This window comes from Aquila chrysaetos, chromosome 10 (genome assembly GCF_900496995.4).
Source record: "Aquila chrysaetos chrysaetos chromosome 10, bAquChr1.4, whole genome shotgun sequence".
NCBI classification, from domain to species: domain Eukaryota; kingdom Metazoa; phylum Chordata; class Aves; order Accipitriformes; family Accipitridae; genus Aquila; species Aquila chrysaetos.
This window is the reverse complement of record NC_044013.1, coordinates 3,432,307-3,453,432: the sequence shown is the minus strand read 5'-3', so window position 1 is coordinate 3,453,432 and position 21,126 is coordinate 3,432,307. Positions and strand designations below refer to the sequence as shown.

Genomic DNA, 21,126 nt, shown 5'->3' with positions numbered 1-21,126 from the left:
AGTGTATATATTGCACTAGAGTATATGCTGTGTGATGTCTAAATTATTTTTAAACAACAAATAATCAAGCGTTCTTACGTGAAAAGCAGCTAAATGACTAAGACACAGATTCCTAGCCCGCACTGCGTTGACTCAACTCCTCTGAGCAGGACCCAGCGTTCAGGGAAGGCAGGCTCCAGACCCGCGCTCACCGCCTCTGAAAAACTCAACCTAATGAGTCACACTTTAATATCTTCAGGCTGCAGCATATTAAAAAGAAGTCAGAAACCATCTTTAAAACTGCTTGCCTGGAATTTCAAAGAGCACTTTAGAACAATTTCCTAAATAAGAGTTTCAAAATTTGCCAAGGATTACTATGAATTAATTCAGCAGAAGTTGAGCTTCCCAGGGAAAGATCCCTGGCAGTACATTGCACCAATACCCCTGCTTAGAAACCATTTTCCTCTCTTCCAGAGCACAGGATCAAGTTTGAGGTAAGTCATTTACATAAATCCATAATGCATCTACCAAGCTTTTAGTTCTCAAGGGTATTATAATGCTAATAGAGGAATGACAAAGCAGTAGTTTTATCTTCCTAGACCCAACACCTCTATACTTGACATCTATAGCCCCGAACGACAGATACAGCTGCAGGCTTTCCATTGTAGTACTTTCATAATCCTTGCTTCTGGGCATTTATGGTCTAAAGCTGTCTGCTAAGGACCGTAAAAGTGTTTTACTAAAGCAAGTTAGGCTTAAAATGTTGAAGATGGCCCTATTTTATGAATGGATGCTTAAACTGATACTTAGTGAGCCACAGACAGCACTTGCAGAACAGCTTATGGTTGCATTCATAAGCACCGTAGGGTCCAAACCGTTGGCTAGAGCACCCCAGATTTCAACCTATAAGCCAGAAATTGCAGGAATAACACACAGCACATGCCAGTCTGCTGCGTTTACCACCCTGCTCCAATAAAGTCAATGACAGATAAACAACTGTTAAGGTTCAAGATCAGGACCTATACATAAAAATCTCTCTTTCTTGATAAAAAAAGTACTACAATTTTTTTTTTTTTTTGTCCTCTTTGCCATAGAACACAATTCACAGGGGAAAACATATGAGCCTGACCCACCAGCAGGTGACTGTGCAGAGGAACATCCCCCCACGCTTTCTTGTGTCCTGACCCTCTTTAGCCAACAAAACTATAGTTCTCCCAGCACTCTTCTCCATACCATTTTTCTAGGATAAATCATGGTTGAGGGAACTTCTTCTCCTTCATAATTTGGGTCTCTTTAAAGTACAGAAAAGTCAAAATAAAGCCAGCAGGACTTTTTGCTAGGAAGGAATGTGATAGGGGTCTGGACCCCCGTCATTTCAAAACCTTCTCAAAAGGTTTCTTCCAGCCAGTAATAAGCAGAGGTAAATTCCTTACTCAGACAGATCCAGTAGCATAACAGTGAGATGTAGGAATAGCATCAAGAACCATAAATATACTGCCACAAAGTCCCTGCTAGCAAAGAAGTAATAATTTCTCATAACATTTTGAGTCTTCTCCTCATGCCACAACACTTTAGATATAGACAAAAGCTTAGATTTTAATTCTGTAAATACAGGGATCTATACCACTATCTTACCTTCAAAATCCTATATGAAGAAGCTAGGAATTGAAGTCCAAGCAAGAGCGTCCAGGGGTGTGATGTACGGTAACCAAAAGAAGCTTTGAGGATGGCATTAAAGAATGGTCTGACACCTGCAATGTACTCTATGTGCACCTAAAACACATTGCATATTTTTTTCTCCTTAATTTTGTTTCCATTCCAGAGTAGGAGGATATGAAGAATAACCAGGCAGTCTAACTCAAGCTACTGAGCACCCAGAACTCCTACTAACTGCTTTCCAGATATGTCCACCTCTCTCCATCAGCTGTAAGAGAAGATTACAGACTCCTTCCTTCGCTCCTTTAAATCGTGCTTCAAAGTTTGCTCCATTTTTTGACATTTGCAGGAACCTTTTTTTCCCTTTTATTAAGAGCTGTTATTGTAAATGACCTTACATGGCACTGTACATCCTTTAAAACTTTTAGCAATAATTGATCAATTTTCCAGAGTTTGGGGGGGGGGGGGGTTAATGTTTTTCACGTTAGTGGAGCTAGGCACACAATACAGCTGAAAGCAGTTAATCCAATTGTCTTTCACCCAAAGGTTAGATATTCCCAAAACAACGTTTTAGAAAATGTAGTCTAAATGAGCAGTGACCTGCATACACAACAGCCGTCCTCGTCCAAGCATCTGTATAGATCACATTTCCCTTTACGGGAAACCATGTTGGATACAAAGGTCTTGTTACAGGACTCGGAAAAAGAACAGAATCTCAGGCTTTTTGGAATAGCTACCCCAAATGCTGTTAAAGGAGCTGATCTCTCCAAACTAAGATATTTTAAACACCAGAGTCCAGCACAATAGTTGCCTCGATTATTTGCACCATAGCCTAGGGCCATTTCCACCATTGGGGGACTGCTCAGGAAATGTAGGAGCAGGACAGCATCATTTTGCACACCAGGAATGTAGCACCTTTTATGGCTGAAACATCAAGTCTAATTTGCCACTGGCAACTTGTATAAACTAAGTAATCTCGTATCAAGAAAATACCTTTGCTGCAGAACCAAATAAAACTGTAGTTTGACCCAATTTCATATTCCCTTGGTGAATTTTAGAGGGTAAAATCAGAAGTTCATTTTTACAAAGTAACTTCTTTTAAGCTAAAAAACAATGCATAAAGTTAACACAAAACATTTAAATTAAAATGGAATTAAATGGAAGATTTGGAACTAAGCAAAAAACCAGCTCTTGTTAGTGTACTATTGAAACGTTGTCCCTCTAGGTGCTCTTAGATGTATAAAGCCAGTAATGCTGCCGATGAATCACCTACTAAAACATCTCGGCTACAGACCAGGTACAGAGGGGATGTAAAAGCAGTCAAATTCTGAAATCTTAATCACATACTGGCTTTATATTTATTAAAGTTAGTTGTGGGAAACAGAGGTAACATTTCATCAAATAAACCACTTTAAGACCTTTTGCTGCATCTGTTAGACTTTTCCCTGCATGGTCTATACTGTGCCCACCAGAAGGCAGAGTCCCACGATCCAGGCACCGGAGCTGCCAAAAAGTGGGGAACAAAGGAGGGAGGAAAGGAGGAAGAGAGAAAGGAGAAATATTAGCATCATAGAAAATTTAATTTAGGTGAATTTCTTTGTTTATTAAAGGACGAACTAAAATAGTACCCAGTTATTTAGGCACAGATGGCAAAGGAAGGTCATTTTCATCTATAAACATTAAGGAATGGATAATACGAAACGCCTTTTCATTCCTTCAGGAGCTCTGGTCCTTTCCATATTTAAACACTACAGGAAAAAAAAAAAAAAAAAATCCTTTTGTTCCCAGTGGGCTTTCCCCTATTTCCATAACAGAAAGCTTCAAAACTATGAGGTGCCCTTCAGAGGTTTGCACATCCATCTCATTTCCAAAAAATATTCATAGAAAATACAACTCAAGAAGTTTCCAACCAGAGCTGACCCGTGTGAAAAACCTGAGCAGCTGAACACCAGGGATCTCCCGAAAATCCCCAAAGTGTCCTTCTGGTTCAGAAAACCTCACCAGCTTACAACCACATGCAAGGATGCACTCTCCCAGCTCAGACCATGCTATCCTGTACACTAATAAACTTAACTCTATTATTTTTTCAATGCATGCTGAAGAACATCCAGGACGTGACAAAACCAGCATCTACATATTTCCTTCAAATCATACTTGGAGATCCTATTCAAAGTGTTATAAAACATGCATATATATGCGTACGCACGTGCTTTTTGTGCATGGATATCTTCATTGCAGTTACCAGCAGGTGTTCTGCTTTCCCCCACCTGTACCGAGAACATTGCTGCTTACATTTAGATGCAGATTTACAGGTAAATGGGAATACCAGGCAAGGAGTTGCCAATGAAAAACTAGAATATGATAGCTACTTAAAGAGATTAACTTTCTTATTATTGTGTCACTGCACACTGTAATTCAAACAGCTGGTAGCCTCATTTCTGTAACTACGGAAAATTAAACTGGGAGAGAAAGCTCCTTTTTGTGCTGTTGTTTTCATGGCTACAAGACTCGGTTATGTGCCTTTTGTGCCTGTGGTCCTGTACAGGAGGCTCAACATTTAAAGGGCAAGAACAGTTGTTTCCCCTATAAAATTTGCTTTTCTTTAATTTGCTAGAAAAGCAGTCCTGTAAAAGTCTTCAGGTAACCTAAACTAACTTGCAACAGCAGTGTTAGCACCTCACCTTTCCCTTATACAACAAAGGCAGGCAATAAATGTAGCAAAATTAAATTTTGTTTGAATAGGTTTTTCACTCTAGGCTGCTAATTTTTACAACAACAGATTTACATTTTATGAAAATGTATGTTAAACACTACTATATATGTTATGAAAAGCAAGAGTAACTCATTTAGTTGACAGCGCAGACCCAATGGGCTGATATAAATCTGTGTCACTCCTCACGCTTCTCTGAAATTTTGTGCAGCATTAATTCCAGCTTTAGTAATATTATTGGTGGGTTAAATCTGTTTTCATGTGAACACTTGGAGCAAAACTGTCTTGGAGCATAAAGAAAATGAAAACATTTTTCCTCCATTATAAAATCATCTTTAAGCTCCTTTGAACTCTACTGCTAAAGCAGCTACTGCGGGTTAAATTAGCCCATCTTTACTAAGGGACAGGCAGCAACCTTTTCCAGAGAAAACTATTTCCATGTGGGTACCCCAGGGGTGTTTAAAAAATCCGTGCAGAGTATCTTTTACTCATGTTCAAATTAACTATATGAATTGGAGAAACTCAGCATGTATCATTAGCTTTGGAATTAGTTACTTTCCTTTCAAAGCATGAGTAATTTGTGTGCCTTCCTATTCCATATGGGATCTACAAGCCTTTTGTTGAAGTAACAGCTAGAGAAAGGTAATTACTGGAGAAAAACCTAGGAGAACTTAAACAGATAACAGGTTATGTAAAAATTCTAGGCTTATCATTTCTAAGGAAGATGTTTCCCATCAACCTCAGCAAGATGCTAAGGGTTTGCCTTAACTGGTGGGCTAGGCTGAAACTCTGACTCGTGGGACAGGGACCAAGACATGGCTCAAGCAAACAGAAGCCACAAGAGAGGAAAAAAAAAAAAAAAAAAAAAACACTGAAATCTAGAAAATACGAGCAACAAAGGCAGATTGAGAAAACTGGAGATCTCTGTAGCAGGTGCCTAAGGGGAGGGATGATAGCATTCTACCAGTATATTAAAGGTAACTAAAACGTTGGGAATAAACTCTTCTCCGTGGTCCCTGGGGAGAAAACTACAAGTGATGAGCTGAAATCACAGCCACAGAGAATTAGTTTAGACACTAAGAAAAATTTCCTAATGGTAAGGGTAGTTTGGCACAGGAACAGATGGCCCATGGAGGTATGGACTTTCCATCACCAGAAAACCTTATAATAGGTAACACAATCATCTGTTGTGATGTTGATGCAATAACATTGATGCAGAGGGATGAATTGAATGACTTTCCACACCTATTTTCTACGTGTAAATCAAGTCTGCTCTATTCACCGAACCAAGTTCTCATTTCCGACGAGACCACTATAACCACTGTACTCCCTTCTTGGCAATTTGACAACGCCCTCGCACATGAACAAGTATGTCCCCCAAGTAGAAGTGACCCTTCTCCCCTTGAGGAGGGCTGCAGGAAGGCGACCGGCCAGCAGCACCCGCTGGCTTCCTTGGCTTACTGCAAAATTGGGTTCTCAGATGGCAGTGAGAGTCTTACCTGTAGCCCCAATGCTATCTGTGTCAGCCCCATCTTAGAGCATTTCTAAGCTCAGTACTGAAGTTTTCCTCTTGCTGACAGTGTGGTGATTTGGATTAAAATCTGTCAGAGTAGAAAATACAAACTGATTTATTTGTACCCATTTGACTCAGAGCTGTAGCTCTATATTTGCACTGACATAAGAGGCTAACACAAATATTAAATCTACAAAATGACGACCTGATACTGAAACCAACTCAATGAAAATACTTAGGAGGGTCAATTCCCTTTCAATGAACGGCTGAAGACCATTTACCCTTGCAAAAGAGAAATCTGGAGAAACAGTTTGTGTTTCTGGTTCAGCCCTGATCACTACTGTAAGTTAAAAGTTCTTGGACCCTCTGTGCACAGGGGCAGCTCTCATTTCTCTCGTATTATCAATATTAGAAGTTTTCTGGAGAACGGACAATCTCTTAATATAATCTGTCCAATACCCAGCCCAATGGATATTTCAGATACATAGTTCAAAATACTTAATATTAATGATTGTCTTCAGTTGAGAGAAAACACTGCTTGACACAGCTACCAAGCAGTCACATTTTATTTGGTCCTAAAAATGTATATTCTTCTCAGTTTTACAGAACCACATTCAGAAAAGAAAAGCCTACCAGAGAAGGTGCATTGCAGTAAGGTAAACAGAGCAGTTAGTTGCTTTACTGTTCTTTGGTGGTAGATAGGTCTTTGGAGATAGATATGTGAAAAGCTGAGTAAGCAGAACAAAAAAAAAAAAAAAAAATAGTGAAATGCAGAAGGAAATGTGGTCAACAGCTCACTAAAGCAGTATTATTCACCTGTACTTTGACTATTTACTTCAGTTAAATTCATGATCCATAAAATAGAGAGCAATAAAATCAATTTTTTTGTTGTTGCAGTGTTGAATTAAAGTATTACTAATCATGCTTGAGAAAACATTGCTCTTACTTAGACAGTGTTGTGGTTTTTTTTAATCAGGAAGCTGAGCAATTGCAGATATTATTTCCCCTTGACAAGTTTCAACCCAAGTCTTTTTTAATACCCTAATACCTTAAAGACTCCCACGAGCACAAAATGCCAAGCTCTAGCACAAAGACGCAGGACCCAAACTATTACACGTTCAAAACCTAAACCATGCTTTAGTCTAAGTCCTTTGGGTTTCAGCCCAAAGTAGAGCCACAGCTGACGAAAGCAAGCCCTCGCAGGGTGTCTGCGCCATTCCCCCGCCCTCGCGGCTGCGGGGCACGAGCACGTCGTGTCTGGGGAAACTCTAAGCTGCTCGGCAGGCAGCACGAGCACGGGGGGCACGGGCAGGACCGGCAGCAGGGTGGAGATCTGGGCCCTGATATCTCCTGCTTTCGTGGTCGCTGTTCCTCAACAGTACCACTTTGAGGTTCTCTCTGTGGTGAGGCTCTACGTTTTCTTCTTTTCCGTGATATTCCGTACTGCTGACGTTTCTATTGCTATTTCTCTTATTCTTTCGCCTTCTCCAGAATGAAGTTTGAAATTTCCAATGGTCAACTTCATCCTTGCCCTTGAGCGTGCTTCTGGAGCAGCACAGCTAAGGAGATTGCGCTGTGGCCACCCTACAAACTAGAGCTGAAAGGATGGGGAGACAGTACAGCACTGCAGCACAAGTGCCTGGTCGCCTTACAGATGCTCATGCTTTTGTTGCACTGTTTTTAAGAGATGTTTCTTTTAAAAACAGCTCTGTCACAAGCAAGAGATATCTACTCTCAACATGCGTTAACAGCAAAAAAATCCAAACCCCTATAGTCTTCATGGCTTTGGTGCTCATTTGGAAAACACCGATCACTCTGCAATGTGGGTGCTGTACTCTATTCAAATGTGAGTCTTCAATAAAGGTCCAGTTGCTGCCAATAAGTATCCTTTATACCTATAATTTTCAGCTCCTGGCTTTAAATATAAAAAAACGAGATGTCCTGTTGTCACATTAATATATTGCCCTCATTTCCGCATTAACTCAAGTGAGTCTCTTGGCTGACTTCACCCTTTCGGTGATAACACCCCTGTGGTGTCTAAATGGAAGGTAACTACTCATACATGAGTTAAGGGGGACTGATGAATTGCAAATGAGGACGACTTACGCAGCAACAGCGTAGAGAGCCAGTACCTATAAGTGGTTTTGAACTACAGGTGTCTGACGAGTGTTCTTTTGCATTTCCCCCTATAGTTTCAAAGTCAAAATTCATCCATTTTGTCCTTTAGTAAAATTTAAATGACTGCCCCACGCCTAGCAGTTTGATAAGTGAGACTGTTCTCATTTTCAGACTAGAAAAGGTTTCCAAAGGAAACATCTGGAAAAAATAAAAATCAGTCTTTACTCAGCCCTTCCAGCAGAAGAGAAGTTCGCTACAACCACAATTTTGCCATCCAGAAGAGCCATCTGCTGATAATGAAGTTTGCTCTCAATGTGTTTGTTATTGATCCAGCTTGCCATCAGCCTCCACTTCTATCTTGGGATTTGCACCAGCCTCATACACAATACTCCTTGCTCGCAGCACCATCAACTGTCAGATAAACGCACTTTTCTCATTAATAGGATATCAGGCTGGCATTAGGTTTTTGAAGACTGAAGAAACCTGCAGTGTGAGAAGGAGCTTTGTAACCCACCCGCTGCCTGGTGGTGATTGCAGCATTGCAACCAAGGGAGGACCAAGGAGGTGCAATGCTCTGCTGGGTGGATTTTATACAAGTACAAAAAGTATTACCCTCACCAAAAAAAAGTAGCCCTGCACAATGTTGCCGATATTGCTGCTTTATTACTTGTTTCTAATAAAACCCTAAAGTCTTTAGAAAATCCACCTCCAGCTGTGTTCCAGGTAGCTGTGTGCAACTCCTGCAGCTCTGATGCTCTAAGCAATAAATATGGCTGTAAATGGCTACTTCTCATCATAATTTTGGTGTTATTTTTACAGAAATGGTAATCTAAACTTTGAGGACACTTGTTCAAAGAGACAACTGTTTCAGAGTACTACTGTCAAAACATTATTACAATTGTCCCTTAAATTTCAGCTGCATTTAGAAACTTGAAGGATTCTTTTGATGCAAGAAACTTTGCATACACCAAATTATAAACTTTAGCGGAACAGATGGTTCCATAAATATTATACTAGTCAATTGCTAGAAACAGTCTATTAGTTTTAATACCTACATAGACCTTTACTGAAAACTACAGCCATAGAGTTGTAATACAGGTAAAAATATCATTAAAATGAATAGCCTCTGAAAGAATAAGAAATTACTCAGTAACTTCAGAATCCCAATGAGGATGAATGACCTATAAGTGTCATCTGCTGACTGATACAAGCAATTGAGTCAATGTCAAATAAGCAAAGCGACATATAATTTAGCTCTAGCATTGCTAGTACATCATAGCAGCAAGTAAAACACAAAAAATAAGGCTATCATATCTCAAGAGAAAAAGAAATTAAGTTAATGAATCCTTAAAAAACACACTTGGGACCATTTTTAAAAAGACTTCTAATCATTAAAGCCACTGTGCCTAAATGCAAATGAAACAGCATAGCCACAAAAAAAGATGAACTTTTAACAATTTAATTCGGATAACTATTTCAAAATGAATCTAAAGCTTACCCCAATGTCTTGAACCAGTAAAACAAAAATTCATTCTGGAAATGCTCTGTGAATCAGACTAATTCTGGGATTTCCAATAATTGGGTTCCTTCTGGTGGAAGAAAAAGCTATTCAGTCATTTCAGCTAAGCTTCCAGTTCTCGCCTGACCAAAATCCCAAACTAATCAAATATTTATCATAATTTTCAGAATCTGCCTCCTCTTACCAAAATATTTTAGGATGTTAATACAGCTCAACAAGCGTAACAGGCAAGCCATCACTTTATGGATACTGTGTTAGGATTATACTTTAAATAGCATTTTGACCAGAGCGAATCATCCAAAGAGTTCCTGAGGAGCATCTCCCCGGGACTCGGCAGGTTGCCAAGGGCAGATGGATCTGGGCTCCTTTCACTGTCCGTTTGGCTGCTCGTCTCAACAGGAATCCACTTGAGGTGTTCAGCCCACCCAGCGCATCCTCACCTTCCGTTACCACTCAGGAAGCCCTGTGTAAGTGGACACTTAAATGTTTTGCAAGATGACATTTTATTAGAGCAGAGCTGTAAGAGCTGTAGAATGATTTCCTTTTTTTTCCCTCTTTGAATACCGAGAGAAATGTTAAATAAACGAGGAACCCTGTGGTCAGTGGAGTAGCAGTCTGACTGCTATCTGGTCCTGCCCTAACAGATGAACCCATCAAGTGGGAAGCTATTTTAATGAGACAAGAAGATATTTCCATGGTAATTTACGTATTTAAGAGGCAGTGCCTCTGATGAAGTGTATTCCAACAGGTTTCTAAAATCATGAAGTCAGAATGCCTTTTTTTCTAGACAAACACTTCAAGAAGATGCATTTTATGTTTCACAGATTAGCTGCTGCCATTTCTCATCTAGTTTAGCTCCAGCATATGTTAAGGTGCTCCCTATTGTGTTTTTACAGCCACAAACAGTAAACTACCCAAAGCTCTAAGGAATAGAGTGAACAGCATGTGTGTTGTGTTTCATCACAGAAATCACAGAGAACATAAATTAGTGAAGTCATCTGTGTCATTTATCCACCTAATTGGGCTTCCCAAAAGAACGAATTTTCCCTTTCCCCCTTTTAAGTTCACAGTACGCCTTCTGATTTTGGATACAGACACATCATCACTTAAAGAAGCATAATAAAAAAACATAAGTCGTATGGTGCAATAAAATGTTAGAAATGTAACCTTTGTGGAAACCTTATAGTTAATGGCCTATCCTTTCAAGCTTAGATGCCAACATTTACATTTCCATTTCCAAATTAATATTTTGATATGCAAAATAAAACACATACTTGCAAGTCTCTTTGGATCCTTCTCTAGGTTCACTCTGGCACTTTGAATATGGTCTAAGAAATTTGTGGTATTATGCAGGCTGGCTCAGGTTCACAAAAAGCTAGTCAAGACTGCTCTTGGAACCACTTTCCCGAGCATCTGTCAAAAGGAAGGAAAAAATTTCACATAATCCATCAAAACTGTAAACTGGCCAGTTCAGCCTTTCTTAGACCTGCTCAACCTTCTTCAGCAGGTAAGTGCCATCGGCATATGCTTACCCTAGTCTTATAATACCAGAAATTGGAAGCCTACATATTATTTTCAGTGATGTCCCTGATAGATTTCCACTGAGTTCAACAGGATTGAGATCAGGCCCGTTTCCCACATCACCATTTAGTCTCCTTTTCTCTTGGCAACTAACTCTAGTTGCCTTTTCTCTTGGCAACTCAGAGGGAGTAGCACTCCCTCTGCTCCTCCTGTCCTGGCTCACACTAAGGGCCAGCACTCCTGGAAAACCCTCTTCCTGTCTGACAGCTCCATATATCCGTGCCCACAGTCTTAGGAATAATATTAAGAAGTCTATCCATATGGACAGGAGAAGAGATCATTCTTTCATATATTTATATTTTTCAGGGATAAGACTAAAGAATTTATGCTTAATTTAAGGCAAATCTGAACAGGTTTCAGGAAGAGAGAACTTGAATACACACTTGGTTTTATTTTTATTGAATTATTTTTCTTCAAGTTAACATTTCTGTAAGCTACAAGTCTCAATCTTTAAGACTCTGCTTCTAGCATGCAAGTTCTGCAAGTGTCTTTTCAGAACCACAGCAGCAGTTCTTTACATAAATCAAACCATTCAAAGATGCATCTATGAAGGCTGGAGGAGTAAAAGCCCTGTAATCAACTGTAAAAATGACCCATTCAAAAGTTTTCAGATTTCACACTATACAAAATGTTTGAGCTCAGCCTCTAAGTTACTATGGAATAATTCTTCAGCAGTTACCAGTGATCCTTCTAAGGAAATTCAGCAATAGTTTATGATAAATTGCCAGATTGAAGGGCTTGGTCACATTTAAGGTGAAGGCTCTTTTGGTTTTGACCAGGCAGAAATTCAGCAGATAACGTCTCGGCCGCACAGCACTGGAGTCCCCTTTACAGAAGGCAAGAGGGAATGCATAAGGTTTCATCAATAAGGAAAGCTTGAATGCACACCGCATTTTGGGAAATAACCACTATAACTCATTTTGTATAGAAAGTATCTAGTTTAAAAATCTGTGGAATAAAGGTTTAGTGATGATGACAGTGTAGGAAATAACATAGGAGTCGCAACACACAGGTCACTTGGGAGAAACACAGGAGACCCTTGAAAGTCAGAAGAGAGACCCGAGACCTACTACAAATATCAGCAGAAGGAGTAGTAAGTCAGAGGCTGGTATCTGTGATTTAGGCTGACAGATAAACATCAGGAACCAGGATGTCAAATAAAGAATGAAATGAAGATGCCAAATGAGAAGACAAAAAAACCCAGCACAGCAGATGGAGATAAACAACATGACTGTTTGCTGGAGAGAGAGCGCCTGAGAATTACAGCTTATTCACCGAAAAACGGCAGCAGCCGCCTACGTAGGCACCGCGGGCTGCCTGCGCCCGTGGCAGCATCTGCCAGCTGAAGGGGAGCAGGGCCCCGTGCCGACGTCCCCGCTCGGGGTGAGGACCGTCCCTGGTGACCGCTGACCACGCAGCTCTGGTGGACGTCTGTTCCTCCACGTCAAGGCAGAGCTTGAGGTTGGCACTTTGGCTTGACCCGATGCACAAACCAAACCTGGAAACTCAGGGGACATTGAGCCGGGGTGCCAGGAAGCCGAGAGCTGTGCCAAGCACAAAGTGAACTCTTTTGGAGCATGGTCGTGCTGTGTAAAGGAGCAGACGATGAGCGCCTGATGGAGAAACACAAAGTGCAGAGGAGACACCAGAGAAAAGTATTTAACAGAGTCCTTGTGCTCTCCAAATTTATCAGAGGCGAAATACTGTTTGCTGTTTTGCGATAAAAGTTTTCTATTTTTATTCAACTTATATGACAGAGGAGCTCTGTTGATTTTGACAGGACCAGGGAATCCTCACAGCACACTGCTAGCACCAAACTTTCAATGATTACAGGAAAGTCCCCGACTAAAACAATGAGAATAAAAGAAGCACCTGACTCTGGATAAATTGTTGTCTTGAATTTCCCACCAGGAAACTTGATTGCATTTAACAGGGGAAAAACTAAGTGACAAAGTGCTAAACCAAAGTCCTTTCCAGAAAACACTGCATTGAAAACAGAAGATGGGGAAGGGTGTGCACAAAAATACAACGCTCCCTCTCCTTTCAGCTGCGTCTGCACTCTGGTGCCGCAGAGCTGATCCCAGCAGCAGACTGGGAGGCAAAGCCAGCCCGGAGGGAGAGCAGCTCTGCCTGCAGCCTCGGCAGATTTACTCCTCAGAACAGCAGAGATAGCTGCACCGCAGATCATGTCCAGCTGATTAATTGGACCAGAACGGTTCGAAGGCCAGGAGGAAGCCGGTTGATATTTATCTCAGAAATACCTGCTTCCCAGGTATCTCCAGGAGTGCTAAGGCACGTTAGCTGAAGAAAGATGAGACATGGTTCATAGGCACAAGCCACACCATAAACCCTCAACACAGTTCAGAAGAAAAAGAAGCAGATTTTCTACCAACAACTACCTGTATCTACCCATAACCGACACTCTGCTATGATCTCCTGTTACTAACTAGCCAGCAGAAGACAGCGGTAGTATATTTCTCCTATTCCATTTCCCTTACGCTACCTTTACCTCACCAACTCTTCAGGTATAACTCAGCTGAGAACCTGTGTCCTCCCCTGGATGGAATATTTATAAATGCCCCCTCCATCTTAAACCAGTTCATTTTACCATTTACAACTGTGTGACTTGACTTAGCGAAACTTTTCAGGACACAATCTCAGCACAGTAGTTATACTGCACGGTATATTGCAGAGTCACAGAGGGGCTGAGGTTGGAGGCACCTCTGGAGACTGTCCAGTCCAACCCCCGATGGATCTGGGGCAGCTGGAGCAGGTCACTCAAGGCCATATCCAGTTGGATTTTGACTGTCTCCAAGGATAGAGATCACACAACCTCACCGAGCAACCTGCCCCCGCGTTTGACCGCTCTTCACCATAAAATAGCATTTTCCCATGTGTAAATGGAATTTCCTGTATTTCTATTTGTGCCTGTCATCTCTTGTCTTTTCACCAGGCACCACCAAGAAGAGCCTGGCTCCAGTCTCTGTCGTCCCTCCCATCACACATTTATAGACATGGATAAGATCGCCCCGAGCCTCCTCTTCTCCCAGCTAAACAGTTCTGGAAACAAAACACAGAAGTAGAAATAAGGCGTTTTCAACTTGCAAAGCAGCACTACTTGATTTTATGCCATATTACAGTTTTATTGGAAATAGTTCTGCTTTCTTTGAATAAAATTTGATTTTAACAAGATCGCTGTGCCATGTGCATAACTAATCACATAAGGGCCTGTACACTTATTTAAGCACCACTGGTTTTGTAACATGCCCTCAATAAAGCTTAATAGGCCACATACCCCAACTCTGACAAGCCAGATTTTGATTATTTAGAGTTGAGTGGTTTCTTTGTTCTCTCTTAGCAAGAGATGTCACAGTCATCACAGCCTGATTGGTACTTTTCATTGAACAGGAGAAAAAATTGCACTTGTTATGTAGCCATTTATAAAGATTTTTGAAGGATGGAGAATTGGAAATGAAATATAAAGAAGAGTAAATTAAAAATATGAGATAACCCAGCAATGAAATCAGACACTGAGGAGGATTTCTTTACAGAGATTCTTAAAAACGTATTTCTGCGCCATGAAGTCATTTAAAGATGGCCAGAAGGAGGCATCTGAAAATACAATTGCACAAATTCCTTTTTGTCAATAATTAAGTAACCATTAGCCTGTCCAGACAAGATCCTATTCTTCCCTAATTCAAACTAATGTAAATCATGAATAATGCCAGAGGACGCAGCACTTCTTCCAGTCACGCTAGTATGAAGAACATACCTGGCCATCCCACGCTGCTGCCTCTGCAGGACTGCACAGCCCTCGGGGCTGCTTTTTGGAAACGCCTTTTAACTACATAGAGTTTGGAGGGTCTTTCCCTTTCACTGGCTTCTGTGTCAAAAGTCTCTGCCTCTTTACTGCTTTTGTTTGTGTGATTGTCTTTGTTGTTCCGAGGGAAAACAAATACTAAAATACATGTTGAGAAAAAGAGGAAAGTGTATTGAAACCTGCACAACAGCAGCAGTGCTTAGTATCCAAAAGAACCGAATAACAGCAGCAAATATTGAAGTCAGCCAGTGTTTAATTTTTTTCAAAGGACTGATTAGAAGCCATAGCAGTAGTGACAGCAATTTCATAAAAATGATACAAGTGCCAGCTACTTGTTGGATTCCTACAAATGAGGGTCACATGAAAATAAAAAGACCCCTATGGATGGACCAGAGCGATACCATAGTGGGACAACTCACAGCAAGGAGCTCATGGCAGCTCCTTCCAAGAACCCGTGGAGGAGGTCCCCTCCACATTCAACTGTAGAGCTGTGGTGGGTTCAGGCAACCAGCCCGATCCAGCTCAAAATTCACTTTCACAAAATACTTCTGTTTCTTTATCCACAGATAAAGGCATGCATAACAGAGAAAAACCAGCTGCTACTCTAAGTACCATTTTTAGATTAAAAAAATACATTTCCCACATAGCATTACATTTTACTAGTTGTAAAAATTCATTATGAAACTTTTGACCATGTTGGTAGCTTGCATGACTCTGCTGAAATTGCCCATGCGAAGAAACACAGCAACGTGCTCGCGGTTTGTGGTAACCCATAGGTAAGCGGGATGCGATCCTGCTCTGATGGCTCAGCATCATCCCTCAACCCCCAGGACGGATCAGCCCCCACATCCCATCCGGATTTTGTTCTAGTACAATCCGGGTAGGTTCTCTGCTTGCTGTCAATACGGCTGAGAAAAAACTTCTCGTGAATTCAGGGGGGATGCAGGATGGGATGAAGTCCACCCAAATCCTATCCAGAAGCAGCAAATTCACCCAGGGAGATAACACTGAATAAGCCAGAGGAGGGAGAGCAGCACCGAATACTTCATTAAACAGAAGGCTAGCGCTATGTACGTTATTGCTTCAAAAATCTGAAACTCCAGACATTTACAACCAATGCAAAATGAATTGCAAAAGCTTTGTTAAATGAAAACCTGTAGAATTTAAATTACTAAAACTAGGTTTTAAAACTGTGATACAGACTACCAGCCAAGGATAGATCCATGACCCTTGAAACAAAAATTAAAAATGGTCACGGAAATCAAAAATGGCCTTAGAAACGCAAGAGATAATCTTGTCCCTGAAAAACATCATTTTTCCCCTGACTATTCAGGTAGTCATCTCACAGATGTGCTGCATGAGAACTGTATCAGATCCAGCAAAAGAGGATGTAATCATAACTATTTTTACATGGCATAAGTCTCCTCTTTGATATTTTTTAAGAACGCTGATAAAGTACTTCAAAGAGATACATGCAGTCATGCTTATCCTCCCTTCTCAACGCAGTGTGTATTCCGAGAGCTGGAGAAGGACAGAAAATTCAGCGTATTTTTAGCTGTCATTTATATTTTTATCTCTGCATGGGATTAAGAAAGTTTCTCCTTCTTCTGAGAAAAATGAAAGTACCAAGAATAAAACTGCAAAATCAACAACCAACATCTGCTCAACTAATATTACTGAAAGAATCCATTTCCCAGAGGGATTAACAACAACTGCATAAGCATGGATCAATATTGATATAGTCAAATTATCCAGATGCATGCAGAGAATCATTTGCTGCTCCTGAAGATAAATTTTAAAACTTAATAAATGCAATTCCTCATTACCAAATGAAGATATTTGGTATGGATGTGCATCCTTCTAACCTCAATAAAGAAAGGAATGTCAATGCTACTACCCTGACCTTTAAAATTTTATTTTCAATGACATTATGAAAGATTTATCACATTATTTGGAAACTTGCATTCGTGTTTCCGAATGTATAAGCAATCTTCATGGACTAGGAAACCAAAAAATCAGGTTTACAAAAATCTAGCATCACTGATGAAAACCCAGATTCTCTCAATCCTGTAAGAAGTTCAAAACATATAAATTGTAATGGGTCGATTTTTGTCACAATTAGGCCCACTCATCTAGAGGGTAGTCAACGATCCAGGAATGAAGACACAATTAAGTAGCATTTATGACAAGTGGCCTTAGTTTAAGGATTAACCTACCACTCACAAACTACTTAAGTAATGTTGTGGAAGTTGTGGACTGTTGACTGCACTTTTGCTTACCTAGGGATGGTGTTACTTTACAATTTGAAAAGCAAATTAATTATGGAGGAACAAAAACAAGTTTGTAACTAAATTAACTAAATTTTTTTTTATCTAGAATTTTTTTGCTCCAATTTAATTATAGCTAAGTTGTATCATCACTAAATTAAAGCTAAGCCAAATTAGTTCTCCAATTCTTGCTTCAAGAATAAATACTATTTGCCTTCCAGGAGCGCTAAAGTATAGAAACTGCTTGAAATTATATCTTTTTAAAAGTGTTTGCTACCTACTTCTAATTAAAACTATTCATCACTGGAATATCATTTGGGGTTTTGTTGGGGGTTTTTCTTTGTTGTTATTGTTCTGATAAACATTCCAGACTAAGCCTAATATACTTAATTTTTAGCCAGTAAATGCCTTGCTTTCCTGGGATGAACCGTGAAGGTCTCCCAGACCTTAACGGTCTGGAAGCAAAACCTCTTGAAGCTCCTGGGACATGCACCCAAGCGGACCTGCTTTAATTACTCACCGCTTGTCCCCGTGGGACATGCTTCTCTCTGCTGCCTTTACACCTCTATTCTCTTGCCATTCACCACTACTGCGCGTGCACTAGCTAACGAAGGCCTAATGAATGGCTTGTTGACTTTCCTACCTACCGAGACTGTAAGCATTGCAAAGAAAAGGTCAGGACTGGACATGGGTAATGGTTGGACTCAATGATCTTAAAGGTCTTTTCCAACCCGAATGATTCTATGAGTGTGTACATCTTCAGTCATCAGCTGCCCTGAACTTTTCCTAGGCAGATTCATGCCCAAATTTTCAGCAATACTGGGGCACGGCTGTAAAGAAATCTCAATGCCCAACATCAGAGCCAGCATCTCAGTTTCCAAAGTCAGTTGTGCTCTTACTGGCAGTTAAGTGTTTTTAATTTAAATGACTTCAAATTTAATACTTAATTTAATTTTGCATTTTAACTTCCATGGAATTTAAATGGCAAAGTCTGGATTGCACGAAGTGCTTCAGTAGCCATTTTCTGAGATGGAAAACTGAGGTTTAAAACTGACATTAAGGCTATTGAAACAGTTAGGCACTGTGATACTTTGTGGAAAACACCTTACATATACCTTGAATAATATGGGTCATCTTCCTTCATCAAGGAAACAGAGACATGTGGGAGAAAAACAATAAAATCAGAAAAGATATTCTGAGCAGTTTTGGAACATCATTTGAGAAAAACACCTTTTATTATGAAAGGAGATGAACCTTGATGTGGTTATACCACAGAGCACTTTTTAAAAGAAATTCAGTTTCTGCATGCTGGGCCTTATCTGGCAATTCCCTTTATGTCAGCAAAGGGTAGAAATGTCTCAAAACACTGAAGAATCAGGCACTCAAAAAAGTGCCCCTATTAGCACCCACGCTAACTTGTTCTAAAAGGCTCTTTCCATCTGAAACTGTAGAACTTTCTGCCTTAAAAACAACATGTACCTCTGCAAACGGTTGAATTATGAAAAGGAATTTAAAAGCAGAAACGTCAAAGAAAGGAAGATTTCTAAAAACCTTATGAGCTTTCACCTTCCTCAAAGCCTGGAGCTGCACAAATTACTGATGAAGTTATATTCTGGAGAGGCTAGAAGATGTGAGAAGCATTTCTACTCTCACTTTTTATACCACTTAGTTATCTGTTACTTTTTTCTTCTTTTTTTTTTTTTCTTTTTTCCTTTTTTTTTTTTTCTTTTTTTTTTAAATCAGACTTGTCTGCTCCTTTCTTGGGAATTCATTCTCCTGTGAACAGATAAGCGGAGAGTTGCCGTTTAAGCGCAAGAAGGCGCAAGGGTAGTATCTCGGGCATCTGGGACGGGTCAGCAAAGATGCAACCGGGATATCTGAACCAGAGCGCTTGGGTTCAGACACAGGCTCAGCCGCAGCCCACGGCCCCTCTCCTGCTCCGTGTTCCTTCCCGGGAAGCAGCCCCCATCCCACAGCCAGCGGCAGAAGGGATGTACCCGCAGGCAGCACGTGCCCAGCTGGGCAATGGCAAATAGCACTTGCAATTGAGGAGATACGTCAAAAAAAGCTGCTTTAGCTGAGCCTGTCCTGGGAGGACCTCCATCCCCATCCGAGCTCGAAACAACAGATTTCCTTTACTGATCCCAAAGCTCTGCTTTGCCCAAGGACTGCAAACATTGGGATTTTACGACAGCTTGGGACTTCTGTCTTTAAGCCTCCTGCTAAAGCCAACAAACTGAAACAGGCATTTGCATTGCCTCTGTTTTCTCGGTTCTCCAGAGTTTTTGAGCATATCTTTTTTAGGAGACTGTTTTTACTTAGATATGCATAGAAGAAAAATATAGCTTCAGTTTTTAATCCATTGATGAAGCGCCTACAATCACTCTTCCACTCTTGATAGCCAACAAGAAACCACAAGCTGCTTGCAAAGGAAACTACTGCTCACTGAGCCCTTGACTTCCCCATCAACATGTACAGTATCACCATCAACACCTTCCAGTGCTGGTCTCATCTCAGTATTTATTGGAAAAGTTTTCATGGAAGCGCAAAAATCAGAAACACCTTTAAGTTCACTGTCAGAGATGCAAACCATAAAAAAAAAAAAAAAAAAAAAAAAAAAGTGTGTCGTTAATGCAGTGGCTGAAAAAAACCCAACAAGCTTATATAAAGAGAAATATTTGGGATTGCTGCGTTTAGTAGGCTATTACCTCTTTATAATAACCTAGACAGACCCAATCCATCACAGCTTATAACGATATATATATTTCATACCAGGGCAGCCAGAGAGAAGAACAAGAACTGCCAAGGAGAGAAATCCAGCTCCACCAGCTCAGACTTCCCCACCTCCACTTCTCCTCAGGCCCAACATCTGCAACATTTCCATGAGGACTTGGAGGTGACCAGCAAGAAATGCGGCTTCAGCTGCAGAACATGACAGTCATACAGTTTATATGCGTGTTAAAACAGTCTTGATGACCCAACCCAGTGGGCTAAAATTCTAGTAAAACAACTCAAAAGCGTGCAGGCACCTTCCAAGTAACGCCTTGTGCGTGCGCCAGCTGCGTACCCCTACTGCGACGTACTGTCTGCAGTGAGAGCTGGCTCCTCTTTCAAGGGCAGGAAAGCTTTCCACGGCAACTCTGAATTAAAAACAAACAACATTATTCAAGAAATTATAGTCAGTTTTGGAAGCTGCAACCATTAATTACTTCTGTGGTTTTGTGGGTTTAGGTTTTTAAACACAGTACCAGAGTGCTTAAAGATCCTTCCAGTTAAATAATTCAAAGTGTTTGCACTATATAACATGTTTGAAGGGGAGAGAAAACTATGCTAAACACTTTGAATTCACAAGCAAGCACCTCATTAACATGCCATGATATCAAATATTTATTACCTTCTCCACTGTAATGAGCTCATTTAAGACAAGTGTGAGAAAACCCCATCTTGTATTAAAGTTGACAATGTTTTATTTATGTGCACTTTAATATTCACTTTAGGCCACACCAAAATACAAACATACAATTAATATTTAATTAATGAGAAAGTAAAATCTATTTCTCTGGCTCGTGCAGGCTTATTTCATTCGGAAAAAGACAAAGCAGAGATCACGTGCTGCGAAGCTGCAGCACACGCTGCTCCGAGAGGGGAACAATCAATATTCAGTTATTAAAAAAATCTCTTTTTCCTTCCCAGATTTGCCCAGAGAAGTGCAGCCTTGCTGTTTCCACAGGAGTTGCAGTCTGCTGCTTTTCCCAGGAAAACGAGAGTAGCGGATTAAAAGGGCCCGGTAATAGATTAAATACAACCTCAGGACACTTCTTTGCTTGCTCTGTAGCATGAGGTTGTTGTCAGGGCACGTGAAAGCTGGGGATGTGCCTGTCGGGTCATCCGAGTTCACCATTTAACCACCGTAAGCAACCTCCACGTAAAATATTGGTGGGCTCGTACCCGTGCTGCAGACGT

General features: G+C 40.6%; 1 long non-coding RNA gene across 1 annotated transcript; it reads right to left on the bottom strand.

Moving 5' to 3' along the window:
- Window positions 1-115: 115 nt before the first annotated feature.
- On the bottom strand, window positions 116-20,005 carry LOC115347639. The gene is made up of 3 exons (XR_003925553.1): window positions 19,936-20,005; window positions 10,770-10,908; window positions 116-196 (listed from the first exon to the last, which is right to left on the bottom strand). It is a non-coding gene; the product is annotated as an uncharacterized LOC115347639 (long non-coding RNA).
- Between the last annotated feature and the right edge of the window lie 1,121 nt (window positions 20,006-21,126).